Source organism: Echinops telfairi, unplaced genomic scaffold (genome assembly GCF_000313985.2).
Source record: "Echinops telfairi isolate 266 unplaced genomic scaffold, ASM31398v2 ScPeMD7_3533;HRSCAF=4204_1, whole genome shotgun sequence".
NCBI classification, from domain to species: Eukaryota; Metazoa; Chordata; class Mammalia; order Afrosoricida; family Tenrecidae; genus Echinops; species Echinops telfairi.
The window spans coordinates 5,242,542-5,264,319 of NW_022107432.1; the positions used below are offsets into that span (position 1 = coordinate 5,242,542).

Sequence of the window (21,778 nt, forward strand, 5' to 3'; positions counted from 1 at the left end):
TGTTGCTTCTGAGCTTGATGGCCGCTTGTTTACCTTCAAGCCTTTAAGACCCCAGACGCTATACCTTTTGATAGCCGGGGACCATCAGCTTTCTTCACCACATTTGATAAAGCTCTTTCTTATACAAATATTAGTTGTCATTTGTTTTGTTTTCCTAGAAAACCCAGCCTAACACCAATATATTTCATTAAGAAAAAAATGTTTTTAATACTTAAAAATCTTGCCTGTCACGCTAGTTACATCCACCTAACATAACCCTCCTCCTCTGCCCCCACACTTACTTCCTTCATGACATTGATGAAAATCATTTTCCTACTCTCCCCACCCCCTTTAAAAAGAGGTAAGCTTATTTATTGTCCCTCTTAGACATGGGTTTTATTTTTGACAGGACTCCTCTGTCTCGTGGCAAGTCTTCTTTGGCCTCCTTCATTCTCTTGGCCCAAAGGTTGGCACGCTCTGTGGCTTCCCCTTTGTTTTCCTTTAGAGCAATGTGCTCATGTTTGTGTTTCAGGATGCGTCAAGCTACAAGACACTGAATCTTGAGCTCTTTGGTCCTGGGTTTCTTGCCTTCTTTGTGTGGGGGCTTCTCATAATATGGCAGACATATTCTTTAAAGAAAGTGTTTGAAGAGTTTGGGGATGCTGCTTGCTCTTTGGGACCCCAGGTGATAATGCACAGTGGTATCTCTCAATCCTATGATATCAGGTCCACCCCCTCTTTAAAAACAACAACCGCATTGAGAACAGCTCAGATTGTCATCCACAATGAAACTCCTGATAGGTTTGCACTTTCTTTCCTCACTTCTTTATCTATAACTGGAGAGCCCTTTCCTTAGTAGCAGGCAGAAGCAGCATCAATCAATCCCTCTGCTTCATGGGAAAGTCTTGCTTGTGTTCCCACCACCAATGCAGACAACCTTACCCTCTGTTCGTCACTCAGTGAGTCAGCAAAAACTTCTGTGGCCAACTGCTTCTCATAAATGGTGTGAAGTTCACGTCCATCATCCCTTTCAGTGAGTTTCTGGGAGCTAGTATCTGGGAAGATGTTCAGCTTCATGGTGAATGATTTACTTCACTTCTTAGAAGTTTTATTTTAATTTATTTTTCATTGGTATTATTTCACTTAATGGAACTCTAGAGGGCAGGGTGTTTTTGTTGTAATTTTTAGGGCGAATGGCTTTTCTCTGGAAAACCAGAGTTTTTGTTCTTCAGGTAAAGACCTTGGAGTGGATGAATTCCATGCCCAGTACTGAGGGTAATGCTTATTGGAACGACCAGATTGTCAATGTGAACCACATCTACAAGAGAGTTCATAGTAACATTGAGTCTAGTGTTTGACTGCCAGCCAATTTGACACATACAAGGTAGACATCACAGAGAATGACCACAATGGCTCAGATACATTATTGATACGTTCGTGTGCTGTTAGATACACTGACTGATAGGTTTTGTGGATGTATTAGACTATTAATATAAATGAAGCATTTGGGATCCAGCCTGAACAGGTTAAGAAACTTATGAATGAATTGCATGCACCTGTAGCTCAGAGTTTCATGTCATCGGTGATCCTCATACCAAATGCCCCTACTGCAACTCCCATCGCTCAGGTAACTGTGGTCCCCAATAAACAAGTATTAGGAGAAGAGATAACTCAGTTTGTACATTATTTCACACAATCCATTAGAACTAATGGAAAATGGATTGCCACCGCATTATAGTCCCACCCAGGAGTGGAAAGACAACCATGAAAAGAAATCCCTCTGAGGGGGAATTTCCCTGAGGGGGAGAAGCCTTTTTTCAGTTATTTTAGAAGGAGAACTCTACAGGGTCCCTGAGGCTGGGGAAATGTCTTGGTTGCTATTTCAGGGGTCTGGCAGGAGAAGATCCTGAAAGATGGCTTGGTAATGTGCCCATGAACCCTTGTATTGACTTCCCAGCTCCCATCCCCCATTCTTCCCTTCCTTCACCGCAGCTTCCCGGGATTGCAGTCCCTACTAAGGTAATTCACATGAACTTTTCCCTCGAGCTCTGCTTTGAGGGGAACCATATTTCCTGAGGAACTGAGTGAAATATTTGTAGGTGATTCAGTCTCAGATCATATTATACATTATTATTTGCACAAGCAATGAGATATGTCCAGTGATGGCTCCAACAATTCTCATGATTGTTTCCTATATTTGAGAAAGAAAATGGAGAAACTTATCCAAATTATTTGATAGCTCTCAAGTAGACTCCTTTTCTGAAATGATTTTTTACCAAGTCAAGGATTTAATAGAATTGAGCTAGCAATCAAAAATAGAAACCTATCTGCGGCAGACCAGATAAGAAAATTGTTTCATCAAAAAACAAGAAGATATCTCATTCTTTTTGCCCTGAGAAAAAAATCAATAAGTCATCAAAGTTTTTATTTTTTCTTAAAACTACCCAACAGACTGAATTTCACTATTTCTCAATGGTGTCAACTCTCAAAAACTTAAACAAAGAAAATACCTTTCCCCCCAAAATATTTCTCTTACTTTGCTTCTTGTTGAATCTGAATCTGTTCAGATTTGGCTTTTGGTACATCTCCCTTCTGAGGACAAATGAGATATTTTATGATTCTTTAAAAATAAATAATGTTTGAGATTTCCTTACCAAAAAGCCAGAACCAAAAAGTAATAAACCAACAAAAACCTCAGTAGATTGAGTCAGTTCCTAACCGTAGAGACTTTACACGTCAGAGTAGGACCGCCCGGGGGTTTCTGAGACTGGAAATCTTTACCAGAGAAGAAAGAGTCATCTTCCTCCCTTGGAGCGGCTAGTGGGATCAAACTGCTGATCTTGGGGCTAGCAGTACAACTCATAATCCACTATGCTACAAAAGTCCTTACTAAAGTGTTAGGCAAACCCATATTACCATCTTTCTTTGGTTTTAATTTGAAGTCCTTGGTAGAAAGGAAAAAATAAGGTGAAAATAACAAGTTACTAATAGGAATAAGAAGCAAAAGAGAAATTCAAAGTGCGGGAGGAAGCAGACGTTCAGAAAACTGAGAAAGAGTTATCATGTTTATGGCGAAGAAGGACCAGTTACTGAGGACAAGATCTGAAGCCCAGTCGGTGTTATCACTTCAGGTGCGATCATTTCTGTTCTTTACTATGTGTCAACAGTGTGGGTGACAACCATTTTCTCATCAAAGCATCTGCTTGTATTACTATTCAGTGTTGGGGAGGAAACTGCTCATGAACTGACTTTATATCAGAAACCTCTCAGACTTTTCTACCACTCTAAATTTCCAGTGTGAAAACGATCTATCTGTTTTTCCTGCAGTTTGGGTGAAGCTATTAAATAATGATAAGGGGATTTTGTTTGTCAGGATGACTATAAAGCAATACCTCAGAAAATAAAAAAGGGTTAAAATAGGTAAAGTATTCCCTGGTGGTACAAATGGTTAATAGAACTTGGCTGATAAATGAAAGGTTGGGGGGTTTAGTCTACCTAGAAACATCTCTGAGATGGGCCTGGTCATATTCTGCTGAACAGCAGTCATGGGAATCTCAGGGGCAAAGTTCTACTTCGACACACATGGGATTGCCAGGGGCTGTAGTTGACTGGAAGGAATCTACTTAATTTATTAAAAACTTGTAAGACTCAGCTATTAGGCATCTGTATTTTGTGACTTCCTTGTATTAATCTCCCCTGCCTAGGAACACCACATTCCTTTGATAAAAATAACAATTTTATTTTTGAGATTATTATTTGGGATTCAACCTCATAGACCTCTACTTAGGGGCTCCCCCCTTTCCTAAGTAAATGAGTATGTGGTTAGAATGATGCCAATCACACAATTCCTGACATTTATGCTTTCGGTAGAGGATCGTTTTCACTATGAGACCATTCCTATTACCCCTAGTTTCTCTACCTCAAAGATGGTCTTGACTCGGCCCATTTCAGGGCCTTGTTTCCTACCGAGTTAGGTTGGACTCTCTTGAGACGCAAGACCAGTGAAACTGGAAAAACAATGTGGAGGCCACAACAGATCTCTTCTGGCTACAAAACGGAGAAGGAGACTCCATGTCCACATCTGCCTACGACAGTTGCCACAGGCAGAGCCCAGGCATGGTTCTAGCTTTCATCATTCTTTACCAATTCTGACACGACCCATACCACTCTCCTTCTGCTGGGTTGGAAAATCTGTTGCAATGGCCACACAGGACTTGCAAACAACATTCAAAATTATGAGCATGTATTAGGAAGTTAATACATTAACATTAGTTTTCTTATGGACAAGCACAATGAAGAGTGGCTTATAGCATATGTCTATATCACAAAAAATGAGTTGATAGTGGAAAACTGGTGCCATTTTTGGGATCAGCAGGTCAAATATACCGAGACACAAATCTAATATTTAAGGCATCGAAATGTGTGTTAGCCAGTCAGTGTCACCATTGTATCTTTGTTGTATGCCTGATCTACTTCAGACATTGGTAAGTTAAAAATTTTTTATTGATATATAATTCACATAACATACAATTTAGCAGCTCAGTCATGTTAGAAATTGTTATAAAATCACCGCCACAATCAATGATAGAACATTTTATTCTTTCATTTACTCATTGTTATTAGGTCCCATTTACTGCCAACTTCCCCTGCCATGCCCCCCAGACAGACATGGTTAGTCTAGCTACTGTCTCTATAGATTTACCTATTCTGGATTTCATATGTAGAAAAACATACAGAAGAAAAGCAAAATAAAAACAACAACAACAAAAACAAAATGAAGCAGAGAAAAATTTCAATTTAAAAGAAGCAGAAACCATACTAGAACAAATTTAAAATGGATGAAAAAAACCCAACAAACCCTTCATTGCCATTGAGTTGATTACGACTCATAATGACCCTATAGACAGGGCAGAACTGCCCTTGTGTGTTTCCAAGATTGTAAATCTTTTTTTTTTTTTTAACATCACTACTAAAATTTAAAACTATTTCAAAGACTGAAGGCTAAGAAAAGATGAACACTATGCTAAGAAAGAACAACCCGACACTGGAAGATGGTATTTAATTCCTATCAGTCTTTTCATGTTACCATTTGTTCTCAATTATCAGAAAAATTTAGTAGACCCCAAATGGCTGCTGTGATCCCCAATATATGCTGAATCTGACTTTCAGGAATTTAGGCAATGTGGAAAATAAATGATCTTTTGTTATTGTCCTTTGCTTCCATTTCCCCCACTTTTATAGAAAAAGTAGAATGTTTCGGGGTGTGACCATGACAAACAACAGTGAGAAGGGGAATAAAATCTTTGTGAACTGCATCTTTACATTCACTCAGGTTACTCTGAACCTTATAGAAGTCCATAGAAATTTATTTCCTCCATGTTTAGATAAAACCAATCATGAAGTCTCAATTGAAATTATATTTGGTAATGAATCAATTTATGTTACTAGATAAAATGCAAAATAGGGATTATTTGAAAGCTTCCTTAATTCTTTGCACGCTGACAATTCACAATCGGTGAGAAAACTAGGAAGTTATGACTGCAATGAAACCCGAGACGGAAATCTCAGGCATTCAGCTTCTTTTCACAGCATGGCGAATTCACAACCCAGAACGCGGGGAATGCTGCCCTTAGAGGGAAAACGTTTCCTCTGTCATCCAAAATGAGCATTCAAGATGAAGACTAACAGCTTGAATGGAGCAGAAAGAAAATTAGGTAGTGGTAAAACAAATGCTAATATTTTAGTGTAATGTACAAAAATTACCCCTTTTACTTAAGAGTGCCATAAGAAAAAGTACAACTTGTATTTGCATAATTATCCACTTTGTCTTACACTTCTTTTTCTTCTTTTTACCACCTTTGCTCATCTTGTTTTTATGTTTATGAATTTCCCAAACTAATGTATAGAAGACATCATCCACACTGTCTTGTCTTTGCTGATGTTCCAATAAAAGGAATTCCATAACTTCTTGCTCAGTCTTGAGCCTATTTTGTGTCTATTGTTCTAGAAGGCAAATCGTGCTTATTCCTACTAGGACTATAGGTATATCTTCAGAGTCTGTGCTAGTCTGGGTTGACTAGAGAAACAAATTCAGAGACATTCATATATACTTATAGGAAAGAGTTTATATCAAGGAGTAATTGTATATTAAGAAAACATCCCAGCCAAGTTCACATCAAGTCCATAAGTCTGATATTATCCTATATGTACGATCCCAGTCCATAAATTCCTCTTCAGACTCATGCAGCTCATGCAGTGATGCCAAATGCAGGAAGATCACAGGCCAGTGGGAGAAAGTCTTGTGGATCCAGTGGCAGTGGAAGCATGCCAGCACTGGCAGTGGAAGCATGTCAGCACTGGCAGTGATGCACCTCCAGCTCTGTGAGTGAGGCTCCTCATAGCTTGTCAACAGGAAGGTGAAGCAGAAGAGAGAGTGTGGTCTGCCTCTCAGGAGAAGGAGAGATGTTCCCAGAATCTTCATGAGAAGGCCACACTCACAAGGAAGCATGATCAAGCAGAGACTTGATTGACAGACTACCCTCCACCCCTTCACTCTATTTATCAACTTGACACAAAATTATGCAACTACCCAATAGTCTTTAACTCCTTTTTACTTGTTCTCTATGATGGTGAATATCTTCAAATGATTTAGCATTACTTATGGCAAATACACAAGAAAGCCCTTCCCAGTCCTCATGTACTGGCCCCTCACTGTACTGTATTCCTCTTGAGCAGAGACAGGTTTCTCCATCAATTACTACTTGCTTCCTGTAGGAATCCTGTACTGTAGGGTCATAGTCATCCGCAAAGTGATTCTGAACTAGTTGTATCATCAAGGTACTCTTGCTTATGCCGTCAGCTCCAAGGACTACAGGTTTGTCTTCAGGCATTCCCAGCATGCCTCTCCTGCCCCTAGGAGCCCTGAGCCTCTGGCCCCCACCACTGCTCTGGGTACCTGAGCCTCTCTGGCTCCCAGTGCTGCAGGGCGGGGCCAGTAGTTGCCACCCCTGCTGCTGCCTCTGGAGTCCACACGACTAACTCTTTATAGCAATAGAAAGCCTCGTCTTTCTCCCACAGAGCAGAGAGTGGCTTTGGAACTGCTGACCTTGTGATTAGCAGCCTTGCTTCTTGAAACCACTACACCACCCGGACTCTTAAAATGGGTCAAAATCACTAAGCCCCCTCAATCCACAGTGTTATGGGGGACAGCACTGGAGACACAGTGTGGAAATTGTGGCCGGTCTGACATCCCCACCCCCACCCCCGCCCCAGATTGAAACATGAGGGGAGCTCAATACAGCAGTAAAGGGAGCAAAGCAATGAATTCCCAGAGGAAACCTGAAATAAACTTCGGAATCAGTGGGCAGGGCTTGGTACGTCCCCAGATAGAATTGGAAAACGTTCAGAAGGGTCAGCAGAGAGACCTGGAACTATTTATAAGCTTTTTTATTCTTTGTCTTTTTCTCATGCTGTGTTAGACAGGGTTCTCTAGAGACAAAACCAGATTGCTAATAATTATATATATATATATTTTTTATATAGATAGATATATAGCATAAGAAATAGACAGTTTAATTATAAAGCAGTTATACAGATAGATAGATATATAACACAAGAAATAAACAGTTAAGTTATAATACAGTACAAATGGCTCAGTAAAATTCAAACATGTTAGGGAGTTGTGAGACACTGGCAGTCCTTCAAATCTTGAGGGCCACCAGGTAGTCCTCTCTTAGCCTCTCTCGCAGAGACATTGAAAGAAGAGTCTGTGCTTAGGGGTCCCATATCCAGAAACTCAGACCGGTCTAATATTACATTTTGTGCACCAGCATCCCACACCCTTAGTAACCATTCCCAGGGATATTTCCCAGGCTTCTGCTTGTACGTATTTGAAAACTTGAGCAGATCTTTATGAGTATAGCGCACTTCTTCTTGGGTAATCAGCTCAACCTCACCTTTAGGAGCTTTCTGAGACTTAATTTTAGTGACAGGTCTAGCGGAAATAATGGGTGGTGAGGGTGTTTCCTGGGTGCTCTCAGCAATATCTTGCAAGCAATGCTACCGATGGAGCCCCACCTGGCATATCAACTTGAATAGTTTGGCTAATCTGCTCAGGTGTGGATTGTGAATTAATACTTTCAGCTGGGAGGGTGGATCTATTGATTGGGGTGGGTCAATTGTTTCTAAGGGCTGAATATCCTCCTCTTCTGGATCATCAGCCCATATGTTCCCGTCCCATGTTTCAGGGTCCCAACTTTTCCCAGTTAATGCCCTCACTTTGGTATCAGACACTGCTCTAGATTTGCAATTCAGCTGCCGTTGTAATTCAGCCACTCGCATAATCAGACGCTGGACCTGGTTCTCAGCAATGTCAGCTCTTTTACTAGAGGAGAAAAGGCTCTCCCTTGTAGCACAGGTGGAAGCTTTCAAATCTGTTAGTCTGCACCTGAGGCGCGCTTCCGAGGCTCTGAGATCATCCCTCTCATTAGCCACACTTTCCATTGTAAGAAGGACCAGCCAACCAGCTTCCCTATGCTTGTCATCCTTACAAAACTCCTGGAAAATATCAAAGATACGAACACTCAGAGGCTCTCCTTTAACCAGCACCTCATCTCTCGGTGGTGCTACTACAGGTATTAGCTTTGCTATTTCACACCATGGATTAGTAAGAGTAGCAGACTCATCTGTGCTTTGGGGTGTTGAAGTAGCATTACTAGTGTTAAGACTAATCAGGCTGGAGAGCCAATTTAAGAAGCTCATATTTATGATTTTATTTCTCTAGAAGCACTCCTGGTACCTCAAGACTTGAAGGACTGCCAGTCATGCCTATCCATTTAAGATAGGCAGGATAATCAATCCTGAGGAGAAAATAAAGGGGCCAATGGCTCCAGGGGGGCACAGGAGAGGAGGAGGTGGGAGAAAGGAAGGTGGAAATCAACAAACCCAGGGACAAGAGAACAATAAGGGATCTAAAATCGATGGTGAGGAGGGTGTAGAATGCCAGATGGGGTTTGATCAAGTGCAATGTAGCCCAGAGAAAATACTGAGAGCCTAATGAAGGTCAAACATGATAGTGGGACAGGAAGAAAGTAAAAAGAAATAGAGGAAAGAACTAGGAGACAAAAGACATTTAGAGACATAAATATAGGCCTGCACATAGGTAACTATAAGTGTATAAACATAGGGATATAAATCTATGTATATATATTAAGTATTAAGGGAGCAGATGGGCTTTGGGTCTCTACTCAAGTACTCCCTCAACACAAGAACACTTTGTTCTAATAGCCTGTCATTCTGTGATGTTTACCTTCCTGTCATGATAGTGGAAGTCAAACTGGGTGCATAAGCAAATATGGTGAAGAAAGTGGATGGTGTTCCATTATCAAAAGGTATAGCATCTGGGGTCTTAAAGGCTTGAAGTTAAAACAAGCGACCATCTAGCAGGGAAACAACAAGGCCCGCATGAAAGAAGCACATCAGCTTGTGTGATCACGAGGTGTCAACAGAATCAGGTATCAGGCATTAGAAGACTCCAAGCAAACAAATATATCGATGCAAATGATGGATGCAAAGCCCATCTATAGACAATTGGACAATCCCTCACAGAGGGTCACAAGGAAGGAATGAGTTGGCCAGGATGCAGCATAGCACCGATGGAACACATAGCACTCCTCTAGTTCTTTAATGCTTCTTCCTCTGCACTATCATGACCCCAGTTCTACCTTACAAATCCGGGTAGACCGGAGCATGTACACTGGTACAGATAAGAGCTTTCGACACATGGAATCTAGGTCAAATAAACCCCTCAGGAACAACAGTGGGAATAGCAATACCATGAGGGGAAGGTCGGGGGATAAGGGGAAGAAATGGGGAACCGACCACAATGATCGACGTATAACACCCCTACCCCCAGGGAGATGAACAACAAAAATGTGGGTGGGCAAAGGGAGACAGCAGACAGTGCAAGATGTGAAGATAATAATCGTATAACACCCCTACCCCCAGGGAGATGAACAACAAAAATGTGGGTGGGCAAAGGGAGACAGCAGACAGTGCAAGATGTGAAGATAATAATGATAATTTATAATTTATCAAGGGTTCACAAGAGTAGGAGAGTGGGGGAGGGAAGGGAAATAAGAAGAACTGATACCAAGGACTCAAGTAGAAAGAAAATGTTTTGAAAATGATGATGGCAACATATGTACAAATGTGTATGATACAATTTATGTATAGATTGTTATAAGAGCTGTAAGAGCCCCCAATAAAATGATTTGTTAATAAAAAATAAAAAGAAAATTACTCAAAATGTAGATTAAATGATAAGGTGTTAAACTTTCATCTAACTACCTCCGCAAGACACAAAATACGAACTTGAGTATGTCTCACCTTAATTTTGAGAACATTTCAAGAACAGATTTGATTCATTAAACATTAATGACAGAAGACCTGATGATAATAAGAGCATCTTACATGAAGAAAGCAGAAAGTTATTAAAAAGACAACAAATAAAGAAAAGATCAAAGTGGATTTGTTCCGCTTGGTTGACCAGATAAACAAACTAGTGACACTCATCTATGTATAAGGAAGAACTTTATATCAAAAAGTACTTTTTTTGGACACAGAGCTTTAAGACCCCAGATGCCATTTTATCTGATAGCTCGGCACCATCTAATTCTTCACCACACTTTGCTACAGCACCCATATCTTCTGTGTTCCCTTCCTGAGGGTGAGGATTGAGCAGGGTCGTGATGTAAGAACTATTGTTCTTAAATTGGAGCTAGGATTTAGTAGGAGCCCCAAACTCATTCCTGGATCTATGCTTTTCTTTTTTAAAAATTTGCTTTAACTTGGGAGTTAGTACATATGTCACTTTCCTCTCACCTGTCAATTTTAGATGGGATTTCTCTGGAGGTTCATTTTCTATGAAGTTCCACAAATGACTGGGGCTCCCGCTGTCACCTACCGCCTTCTGCACACCGATTCTCACAGTTGAGGCTCTGACACTGATCCCACCTTTGACTCAGATTATGTGGCTGCCCATCCTTAGGTGACTGATGATGGTGTGCTTCTTCCATGTCCAGAGCAACAATATATTTAATCAAATGAGATTTAATAGGCTCCTGAGTTCAGAATTTACTGTTTTCCCCCTTTGAAAATTCAGTCACATTAATGACTTTAATGTGGGAAGAATGTCTTGATCTATCACCTTAAATTTTTTTTTAAAAGGCTTGATTTCCTGTCACTTTCCATCTGTGTCATTATCTTGAATAACATCAGGTAAAATCCTCTTTATCAACAGGCTTAGCATATTGTATTACTCTGCTCTTATGGCCTTGGAAAGAAAGGCTTATTTGTATCCCATGTCTGAGTTTCTCCTCACAGAAATTACATTAAATAGTCTAGAATTAGTCACAGAATATCAAATACCGTATCCTTTATTACAGAAGCACTTTGAGAGGTATTCCTTGAGAGCCGGTAACTAGTTGGCATAAGGAAAAGCCTGGGGGAGGGAGAGGGAAAATGAGGACCTAATGCCGGGGGCTTGGGTGGAGAGGAAATGTTTTGAGAATGATGAGGGCAATGAATGTACAAATGTGCTTTACACAATTGATGTGTGTATGGATTGTGATGAGAGTTGTATGAGCCCCTAATAAAACGATTAAAAAGCAAAAAAAGGAAAAGCCTGACCAGTCTGAAAGGGTAGGTGCAACTGCACTCAGCTCTGTTTGAACTTATGAAGAGCCAGCACGTCTCCAGGGTTAACTTCCTCTTTGGGGAGAAGCTTCTGAAGCTGTTTCTTTCATCTTGATTTCTCTCTTATCCCTTTATGTGAATGAGTTTGCAACGCAAACTATCCTTGCCCTAGAAAGTCGATATGACTGTTTTGTTACTGACGTAATTACTATTCCTTAGAACAGTGAAGGGATGTTCTTTCAAAGGAATACGATTGGGCCACTCCTTAGCTATATTTTTTAGGAATGCTTTCAGTTGCGAATAATAAAAAAAAATATTTACTTACATGTTTAGTTGTTTATTTTTACATTAGATGTGGTTTGGCCACGGGTTGAGGGTTATTCAACAATGAGTTTATGAACAAACCTTTAAAAGAATTTTCTACTCACGTGTATACATATAACATAATTAATTGTTACTTCATAATCTCCAAATAGATGCCACACCTCTCCATACATCATGTCTGTGGTGAAGGCACGCAAAGGGAAGGAATGAATGATGAGCTCTTCTTTGCTGAGCCCTTTAGGCAGGCAGGCTCGGTGGATCATCGAGCTGAGCTCCCCAAATTAAGTGCCCAGAGACAACCCACTCCACAAGCGAGCTTCCTTGCTCTGGTGGCTAGGAAGTCAACCACTCAGTCTCCTTCTCTGGGCCTGGGTTCTGCTGCTGCTCTTGCTCCTCTGCCCTCCGCAGATGTCAAATCTGCCTTCTGGTGCAACAAGGGTCACTGTGCAGGGACCTTATGGTGTAGGAATCTCATGGTCCAAAGGATGCACTCCACTCCCGAATCTCGTTGGTATTGAAATGTACCTTGCCTCTCAGAGGGCTCGTTTTATGTTAATTGCCTATTAACAATGAACAATTACTCTTCCCTCCCCTTCTTACCCAGATCCATGTCTTCCCTTAGCTTCTTACCCAGATCCATGCCGGAAAAGACTGTTTGGCAGGTGTTAAGGAGGCTTTGGTAGAAGAGCCGCATGAAACAATTCACTGCCCCCTAACTAAGGAGGTATGTACTGCCTAGAAATACTGACTATAGGAAATCGAAAGAAAGCACTTGCCTAAGGATAACGCTCAGAAAGCAAGAAGGAATAGGGAAGATGGACCAATGGAAGTAGGGACGGAAAACATGGGGAAGAAATGGGGAGAGTGTCTCTACACTGGGGCTCTTGCAATCAATGTGATGCGTCAAAAGGCACATAAAGTGTGGAATGGAAAACCAATTTTATCTGTAAATTTTTACCCAAATCATCCTAAAAGTTAAGAGAGAAAGGGAGAGAGGCAAATAAGGAGAGCAAGAGATTAACAAAGAACTCAATGTTCTCTACATTACAGTAGTTATAATGTCAAAATAATAAAGCTACCTTTTAGACAAAAATCAGACAATTAAAAAAATTGGAAAATTTTGGGTTTTGTCTTAGTGGGAAGAAAATTATATGAAGTGAGTTACTAATCACCTAGGATAGAGTGGCAAACTGATGGCTAAATAGAGACAAAAGTAATAATAACAATGAGAATCATGGCACTAATAATACATTAAGGGTTTTCTAGGCACTGGCAGAAGTCTAAGTAGCAATTATGCTGACTCAATTTAGCTATCAATATATTTTTGTGAGGTGGCTGCCCTGTGAAACCTACCGGAAGCCATTCAGCAGATAATCAGGGAACGAAGATTCTAACCCAGGCTGTCTGCTTCATGAGCTCATTACCTAGTGCCTCTTTTGGCTCAGAAATGGGATTGTGTTCTCCTTTGCTTATTGTAATTCTATTTGCACCCTCAACTATTCACTACAGAAGGGCCTTTCTTAGCGGTCATGAGGGACAGTTAGACAGGCAATACTTTCAGAGAAGCTACGAAAATGGCTTTCAGGGTTGTGGAGTGGAATGGCTGCAACCAGCACAACACCTTGGATTTGAAGAACATGCCTCCCTCAAGAGAAGGGTGCTCAAGAATGTGAATGGGGCACCATTGCAAAAGTATGGACTGCTCAGAGCAGCCAATGCAGAGAGGACCATAGGGCATGACATCACCTCCCTGACCCATAGCGCTATGGCAGGCAGCACTGGAGACACTGTGTGGAAAGTGTGCCCAGTCTCCCCCCAACACAGCAGGGTGAAACATGAAGGGAATGTAACAGGGCAGCCAGGGGAGCAAAGTAACCAAGTTCCCAAGGAATCCTGAAAGTAGACTTCTGACTCAGGGGACAGGGCTTGGCACTTCATCAGACCCGATTGGAAAACACTCGTAAGGGTCAGCAGACAGACCTGGAACTATCTATCTATCATTTTCTGTCTTCTTTCACCCCACGTCTATCTATATAAGACAGGCAGGACAAACAATCCCCAGGAGAAAACAATGGGACTGGTGTAGCGGGGACATGGGAAAGGGGGGAGTGGGAAGCCAACAAACTCAGGGATAAGGGAACAACAAGAGATCTCAGATTGATGGCGAGGAGGGGGAATAATGCCTGGTGGTGTTTGATCAAGTGCAATATATTGAGAGGAATTACTGAGAGCCGAATGAAGGGTGAGCATGATAGTGGGATAGGAGGAAACAGAGGAAAGGAAATGAAAGGAAATAGAGGAAAGAAGTAGGAGGCAAAAGCTATTTATAGAGGCATAGCTATAGACATGTATATATGCAAATATATTAATTTATGATGAAAGGGATAGAAGCCAATGTACATATATTTATATCTTAAATATTAAAATAGCAGATGGATTTTGGGCCTCTACTCAAGGCCTCCCTAAACACAAAAACACTTTGTGCTCATAACCTGGCACTCTTTGGTACTCACCTTCCCAACATGATTCCTGAAGACAAAGCAGGTGCATAAGCAAATGTGGTGAAGAAAGTGGATGGTACCCAACTATCAAAAGATATAGCATCTGGGGTCTTAAAGGCTTGAAGCTATACATGCAGCTTTCTATCAGGAAAGCAAATAATCCCACATGGAAGAAGCACACCAGCCTGTGTGATATGAGGGGTCGATGGGATCAGGTATCAAGTATTGAAAGATCCAAAATAAACAATTATATCGATGTGAAAGAGGGGCATTGGAGTGGAGACTCAAAGCTCATCTGTAGACAATTGGACGTTTCCCCCACAGAATGGTTACAAGGAAGGGATGATTCAACCAGGGTGCAGTATAGCACTGACAAAACACACATCACTCCTCTTGCTCCTGAATGCTTCCCTGCCCCACAACCGTGACCCAGTTCTGTCTTACAAATCTGGCTAGACTGGAGTACACACATTGGTACAGATAAGAGCTTTTGATACATGGAATTCAGGACAGATAAAACCCTCAGGAACAGTAGTGGGAATAGCGATATCATGAGGGTAGGGGGGTGGGGAGAAAGGGGGAACCCATCACACGGTTGGATATATAGCCCACTCCCCAGGGGAACAAGTAACATAAATGTGGTGAAGGGAGACAGTGAACAGGGTAAGACATGAAATAATAATAATATATAATTGATCAAGGATTCACATGGGTAGGAGGGTGGGGGAGGGAGGGAAAATAACAGGAGTTGAAAGGGCTCAAGTTGAAAGAAAATGTTTTGGCAATGTTGATGGCAGCATATCTACAAGTGTGCGTGATACAATTGAAGGATGGATTGTTGTAAGATTTGTTAGAGCCCCCCACCCCCAAAAATGATTTTTTAAAAAAGTATGGACTGATGGAAATTTAAAGGGTCATTATCAGTGGCTGTGAAAGAACTCAGATACCTGGCTGCATATGTTTCTGGTATCTGGTTTCCATCCCCTGAGCTTTGTAATATAAATGTCTGTAACGGAGTATAGACAACTACATTTGGTATTACTGTTAACTCCAGTGCAACCCTTCATTCAAACCTGTCCACCTTTGGACTGGTCAGACTGCACTGACCCTCAATGTGTCCTACGGTAGGAATACTTAACAATATAAAAAAAGATGAGCTGCTATCTCATGGGTGATCTACAGAGAGAAACTCATTCCCAGAGGTTTGGCTAGACTAGAAATTTCAGCTATAGTTAGGGAGCTTTTTGATACACCTAAAAAAGACAGGGACCTTTCTGGCCCCATTTATAGCAGCTTTTCAGAAATTTAATGTTAGATGTATGATAAACTTGGAGCACTTTTCAGGCGCGGCTTTACTTAGTTATCACAAATCTATAAGGCAGACATTATTCTTCTTCCCACTTTATAGTCTCAGGCACAGGATTTCTTGTCTGAGGTCAGTAACAACCTTTTACTGGTTCTAAAACTGGCACTGAACTTGCAGCAGCTTGCTCTTTGACCTCTGCTCTACTTTTCTTTGCGCTCTATCCAGACTTTATGCAAATTCCTAGGGTACTCTTTCACTTGGAGGCTGTGTACTTTGACACTGAAAATTACTACAAGTCGTGTGACAAAAGAAACAGTCCACGAGCTGTTGCTGCTTTCCCGAGAATGGACACATCAGGGGCCAAGTCAGCAACACAGAATTGGTTTGACCTTCAGATTTGGCAGGAGCAGTGACAGAGCAATGTGTGCCCAAGCAGCTCTATTCGACTTTTGCATTTTTGTGTGTGTTATATAGGGGATAGGAAAAAACTATAAATATAATATATTTAATGTGATTTTGGTTATGTTAAGGACCATATTTTTAGGTAAGTGCTGATAAAAAATTTATTATACATTCATGTAAGTATCAAATGACCTTATATACTGTCACCATCGGTTTGCTTTCTGTCTTTGGCTACCCTTACAATCATCCTATTGTTGCTCAATCCAAAACCACTTCTCATTGTTGAGAAAAGTTTCCCATAAAGTTGACCCATGAGTTCTTTCCTGTTTCTTTCATTCCCTGCCTCCTCTGGCTTTGTAAACTACCACGTTTGTTCTGGTAAATTAGTAGGTAGCTCATATCAGAACAGTGGGGGGAGGAGGAGCTGCATGAAGACATCACTCCACTGTCCTGAACTTTTTCAGCTATGACGTTCATTGCCATCAATAGGCTTTGGGAATTTGTATTGCGTTCTCTGCAACAAATCTTGGCTGAATGCCTACAGCTGGCCAAATATTGTCTATAAAGATCAGAGTACAAGACTTATCCAAGACCCTGCTCTCATAGATATTATGTCCTACAAATGTTGCCTGTTGTATAACATATTTCTTGAACATATTCTTCTTTTTTATCAATCTTATCCAGGCCTTAGTACCTCCTTTAAGCTACTTCCACACCCCACAGCCATATCTACTGTCTCTTTTTAAGCAGTTTTATTGGGACATAATCCACATACCATACAATTCAATCATATCCAACATGGTCTTAATTACCTTTAATTCTTTTAAAAAAATCATTTTATTGGTGGCTTACACAACTCTTTTTTTTAAGTTGCCTTATTTTATTTTATTTATTTATTCTTTAATCATTTTATTGGGGGCTCATACAGCTCTTATCACAATACATCCATCCATTCATTGGGTCAAGCACATTTGTACATTGGTTGCCATCATCATTTTCAAAACATTTTCTTTCTATGTGAGCCCTTGGTATCAGCTCCTCATTTCCCCCCACCTTTAATTCTTTATTTATTCACTTCACAAATATTTATTCAACACTGACTCTGTATATGTCACTGTACTAGCTGCAACAGAAGTTTCTTAACACAGAAAACTCAACGCTGTTAGAATCAACTTGGGAAAAGATTTATATACAAGTAAATGCTAAACAACATTATGGGAAAAAATAGCCAATTAAGACAAGAGGAGTCACAGGACACTAGCCTGCGAGGATCCCACTCAATAAATATACCTGGAATCATCACTGCTGTGGTAACTTTATATGCTTGTTTTTGGGCTTATGTTGTATTTGTTTCATTTTTCCTTTGACCTTGGACTAATTCCCTCATCAGATTGTAGTAGTTTTGAAAAAAGGAAAGAGCAGAATTATTAGTACACGGGCTCTGGAGCAGAAAGATCTCTGCTCTGCCACTTTCTAAATATGAGATGTTGGGAAAATCGACGAGCATCTCTGAGCCTCATTTCCTCACCTATAAGATGGGAAGAAAGTAGTGTTTTAAGGTTAATGTGTTTCATGCCATGTTCATGTAAATCCTTAATGAAAAGCCTGGCATATGTGGGTATTAAATAAACATAAGCTCTAATAGTAGCTGTTTTATATTGAGCTCTTTGTATGTGAAAAATCACTATAATTCACGTGACATCTAATACTCAACCTAACCCACTAACATTGAGTGGTTTTTGACATGCAGTGACACAGTAGGAGAAAGTATAACCATTCTATAGAATTTCTGAGATGGTAAATCTTAGAGAGCAGAGAATCTCAATTTTCTTCTATGGAGCAGCTGGTAGGTTTGAACTGCCTAACCTGCAGTCAGAAGACCAACATGTAACCCACTATGCCACAAAGGTCCTTGCATCTAGTATAGTGCTTGGGAAAGGTGCATAGTAAATTAATATTACTGTAAAGATTGATGGGCAATATAAACTCTTTGTCCTCACGCTCAATTGCTTAACACACATGATTTAAAAATATTTACAAAAATGAGAGCTTGAAATTTTAAGTGTAGGAATTACTGCTACTGAAACCAATAGTAATGACCACCAATCCAATATTTCATTACAGAACACTGCTCCGTGGGCATTTCCTAATTTAGAATATCAAGTGTGTGTTACCTGAACTCTAATGAAATAAACGAATGCATCAGTCTGTACATGAGCCCTTGTAGCCCAATGACTAAAGACTTTGACTGCTAATCAAAAGGTTAGTGGCTCACAGAGACATATATAAACCATAGATGCAGGAATGAATTTTTGCCATTACATAATTCTAGCCCCAATCTAAGAACAATTCATTCTCATGACAAGGCCCTACTTGATGCTGAACCTCATTAAGAGATCACTGCAGATATGGGTTCTATAGCAAAAATGTGGTAACGAAACAAAATAGTGCCCAGTTATCAGAAAGAATAATGTCTGGGGTTTTAAAGGCTTGTTTTCAAACAAGCAGCCATCTGCCAATTAAGTCCACATTAAAAAGCACAAAGTTTGCGTGATCCAAGGATTATAAATAATAAAATCCAAATCTAAAGGAGGGAATGGTATCAGAGCTTAAATTGTGAACACCTGGTTTACAAAAATAGAAGCTCAAAATCTATTTGCAGGGTCCACACATGGATTAAGCCTACAGTGAATCCCCTCTAGTCGTAGATGAGGGATGTAAATAGACCTGTTATCAGACAGAGCAGCCCTGTTATCAGACAGAGAACATTGCAGGGTCAATTTTGGCAGATATAGACAGGTCAAAATGCATTATCTTTGAAAATTTGATCTTCCTTTTGACCCATTTTAAAGTTATTTCAGATAAAAAAAGTGATGGGGAGATATACATGGGTTAAGCCCTGGATGAATCCCCCTGACCATGGACCAAACATGCGCATAGCCTGAGTAACACAGAGCATGCACTGCCAGGTGGATTGCAGATGCAGTTAGATTAAAGGTTAGCATACTATCATTTGCTCTCCCTTATGATCCATTTAAATATATTCTAGTTTTTAATATTTTCTGCCTTCTTTTCAACTTAGGTTTTAAAAAAATTAAAATATAATTTTATTGGGGGCTCTTACAGCTCTTATAACAATCCATACATCAAATGTATCAAGCATATTCGTACATACTTTGCTATCATTATTTCCCTTCCTTGTGACCCTTCTGTGAGGTCAACTGAGGTTTTTATATCCTTTACTTTGTTATTCTTATTAGTTTTGTTTGTTCACTCATTATTTTTTAATGGTTTTCTGCATATGAAATGCAGGATAGGTAAATCTATGTAGACAGTAACTGGATTCATGGTGCTTTGAGCATATGGCAGGGAAACTGAGGGGAACGGAGAAGATGTTCTAAAACTGACTGTGTTGATCACTGAATAACTCTTCTTGATGTCATTGAACTATTTAATTGTATTATATATTAATTACATGCCAATAAAACTTTGCAAAAAATAAAGCTGCTCTGTGGAAGAGAGTTGTAACTCTATAGACAGTTACAGTATAGGAAGCCCTATGAGGCAATTCTATGCTGTCCTATAGGGTCATGATGAATTGAAATCAACTTGATGATAGTGGCTATCAAATTGTCTATAAGTTGGAGTCAACTTGATGGCAGTGGGCATCAAACTGTGTGGAATGTAAAAAGTAAGACCTCCCTTAAGCTATTGCATGGTAAAAAGAGATGAAGCAAGGTACAGGTTTGCCTATGACATCCCTTTCCTTAGAAGTAGCGCAGGAGTGATGTAAAGGCTCAAATGTTATTTCTCTTTGGACATGGGATGATGTGTCCCTTTGTAATTGGTGGTCTTTAAGTTCTTGAAGAATTTCTAATCAGACTTTTCAATTTTATTAGTATTGGTACTTTATTTAGGTTGTTTTATATTTAAGTTAAGGGTCTTTTATTTGGGTTAAGGAGACATACTGCCAGGTTATAAATGTTTTAATTTTTTCGCATAGAGGAAGCTTGGTAGGGGGTTACAGGGTCATTTAATGTTTTCAACAGAGAGCTTTAGGTTCTATCTCTTACACACTGTCAATGTATACCTATATGCGTATATCAAATTCATAGCAAAATTAAACTTAGTCACTGTGGTAGATTCCTGTCAACTTGTGAAGGGGTGGAGTCTAGCCTGTCAATCAGGTCACAGCTGAATGACCTCATTTGGAGGTCCGAAGGAAATAAATAGCTCACCGGAGGGCAGACACAGACACTGCTTGTCTTCCGCTGACAACCCATGGAGGACCCTGATGGAACCAGAGCCCTGGAGCTGGAGGAGCCACCTGGAGACCCCTGCCAGCGCTGAGATGCTTTTACCGTCACTGACTCCACAAGACTTTCCACCCACTGGCCTGTGATCCCTGCATTCAGTGTCATTGTATGTGTTGGGTGAGTCTGAGCAGGACATTGTAGATTGATATCAGACATATGGGCTAATATCGGACTTAGGGACTTGATCTGGACTTGGCTGGGATGTTTTCTTAATGTGCAATTGGTCTTTGTTGGAAAGCTCTCTCTTACACATGAGTGGCTCTGGATTTGTTTCTCTAGTCTACCCGGACTAACACAGTCACTGAAAGAAGATTCACTCTCTGAACTTTCTTCGGCATGTTTTTCACCTTCACCATCAGGCACTGGAGCATCTGGTCTGCATAGAGATCTGGGTCTAGTCCTTCAGATAACGTCTTGTTTCTTCTTGCCCTCCCTGGACCACCCAGTGGAACCATTTTGAGACATCCGGCATATCTTGGATCCTTGGCTACAGTTAAGATATTTTCTGCTGCTACTTCACTTTCTTGCGGTCCAGACTCTTGTACACTATTCTGCTGGGATTCCTCTCTAGTGGCTTCCTATTGTGGTCCATTTGTGACACTTTTGACACTTGTGGGAGATACTTCAACTGTGACATCATCTAGTCCTGGAATAGGCGATAACGCTGCATCTAAAATACTGAGAGTTGTTTCAATTTGTTGGGTATGGACAGAAAGGTTTGACAGTTTCTCGAACACCACCCTGTGTATGCAACCAGTCACTTGACTTTGCACACCGAACCTCCTCACAAACTGTAGAGCAGTGGTTGAAGAACTGGACTGTGTGCAGCACAGATTGGTTTAGAAAGGCCACGGTTCTTTTCTGTCGATTAGCTGGCTACCTGATCAGGTCTGTCCTGACCCCATGAGAGGAAGCCTGTTCTCACCCATCTCCGCCTCGGGTGGGGGCCCAGTGCTCTCTCACCTCTACTCAGATCGTTAATTAAATCCTGAAATTTGAACCACAGAGACAGCTGGTCTCAGCATATTCCACTGTCACTCTTCGTTTCTTTGATTCTTTCTTTCTCTCTCTCTCTCTCTCTATATGTATATATATATATGTAATATATTACATAATATTTATGTTCCAGATATTTTACAGTGAAATTTAAGTGAACATTTAGGGTTATGATAAATTACCAAAGGCTGCTTCTTAGAGGCAAATAAGGAGATACAAGAAAACAGACATGATTCCTTCTCTACCTGCTTCAGGGAAGG

The 21,778-nt window shown here is 40.5% G+C and overlaps 2 pseudogenes; both read right to left on the minus strand.

Annotated features, from left to right (window-relative positions):
* Positions 1-346: 346 nt before the first annotated feature.
* LOC101652122 lies at positions 347-6,869 on the minus strand (annotated as a pseudogene).
* Positions 6,870-12,887: 6,018 nt separating this feature from the next.
* On the minus strand, positions 12,888-21,451 carry LOC101652440 (annotated as a pseudogene).
* Positions 21,452-21,778: the final 327 nt, after the last annotated feature.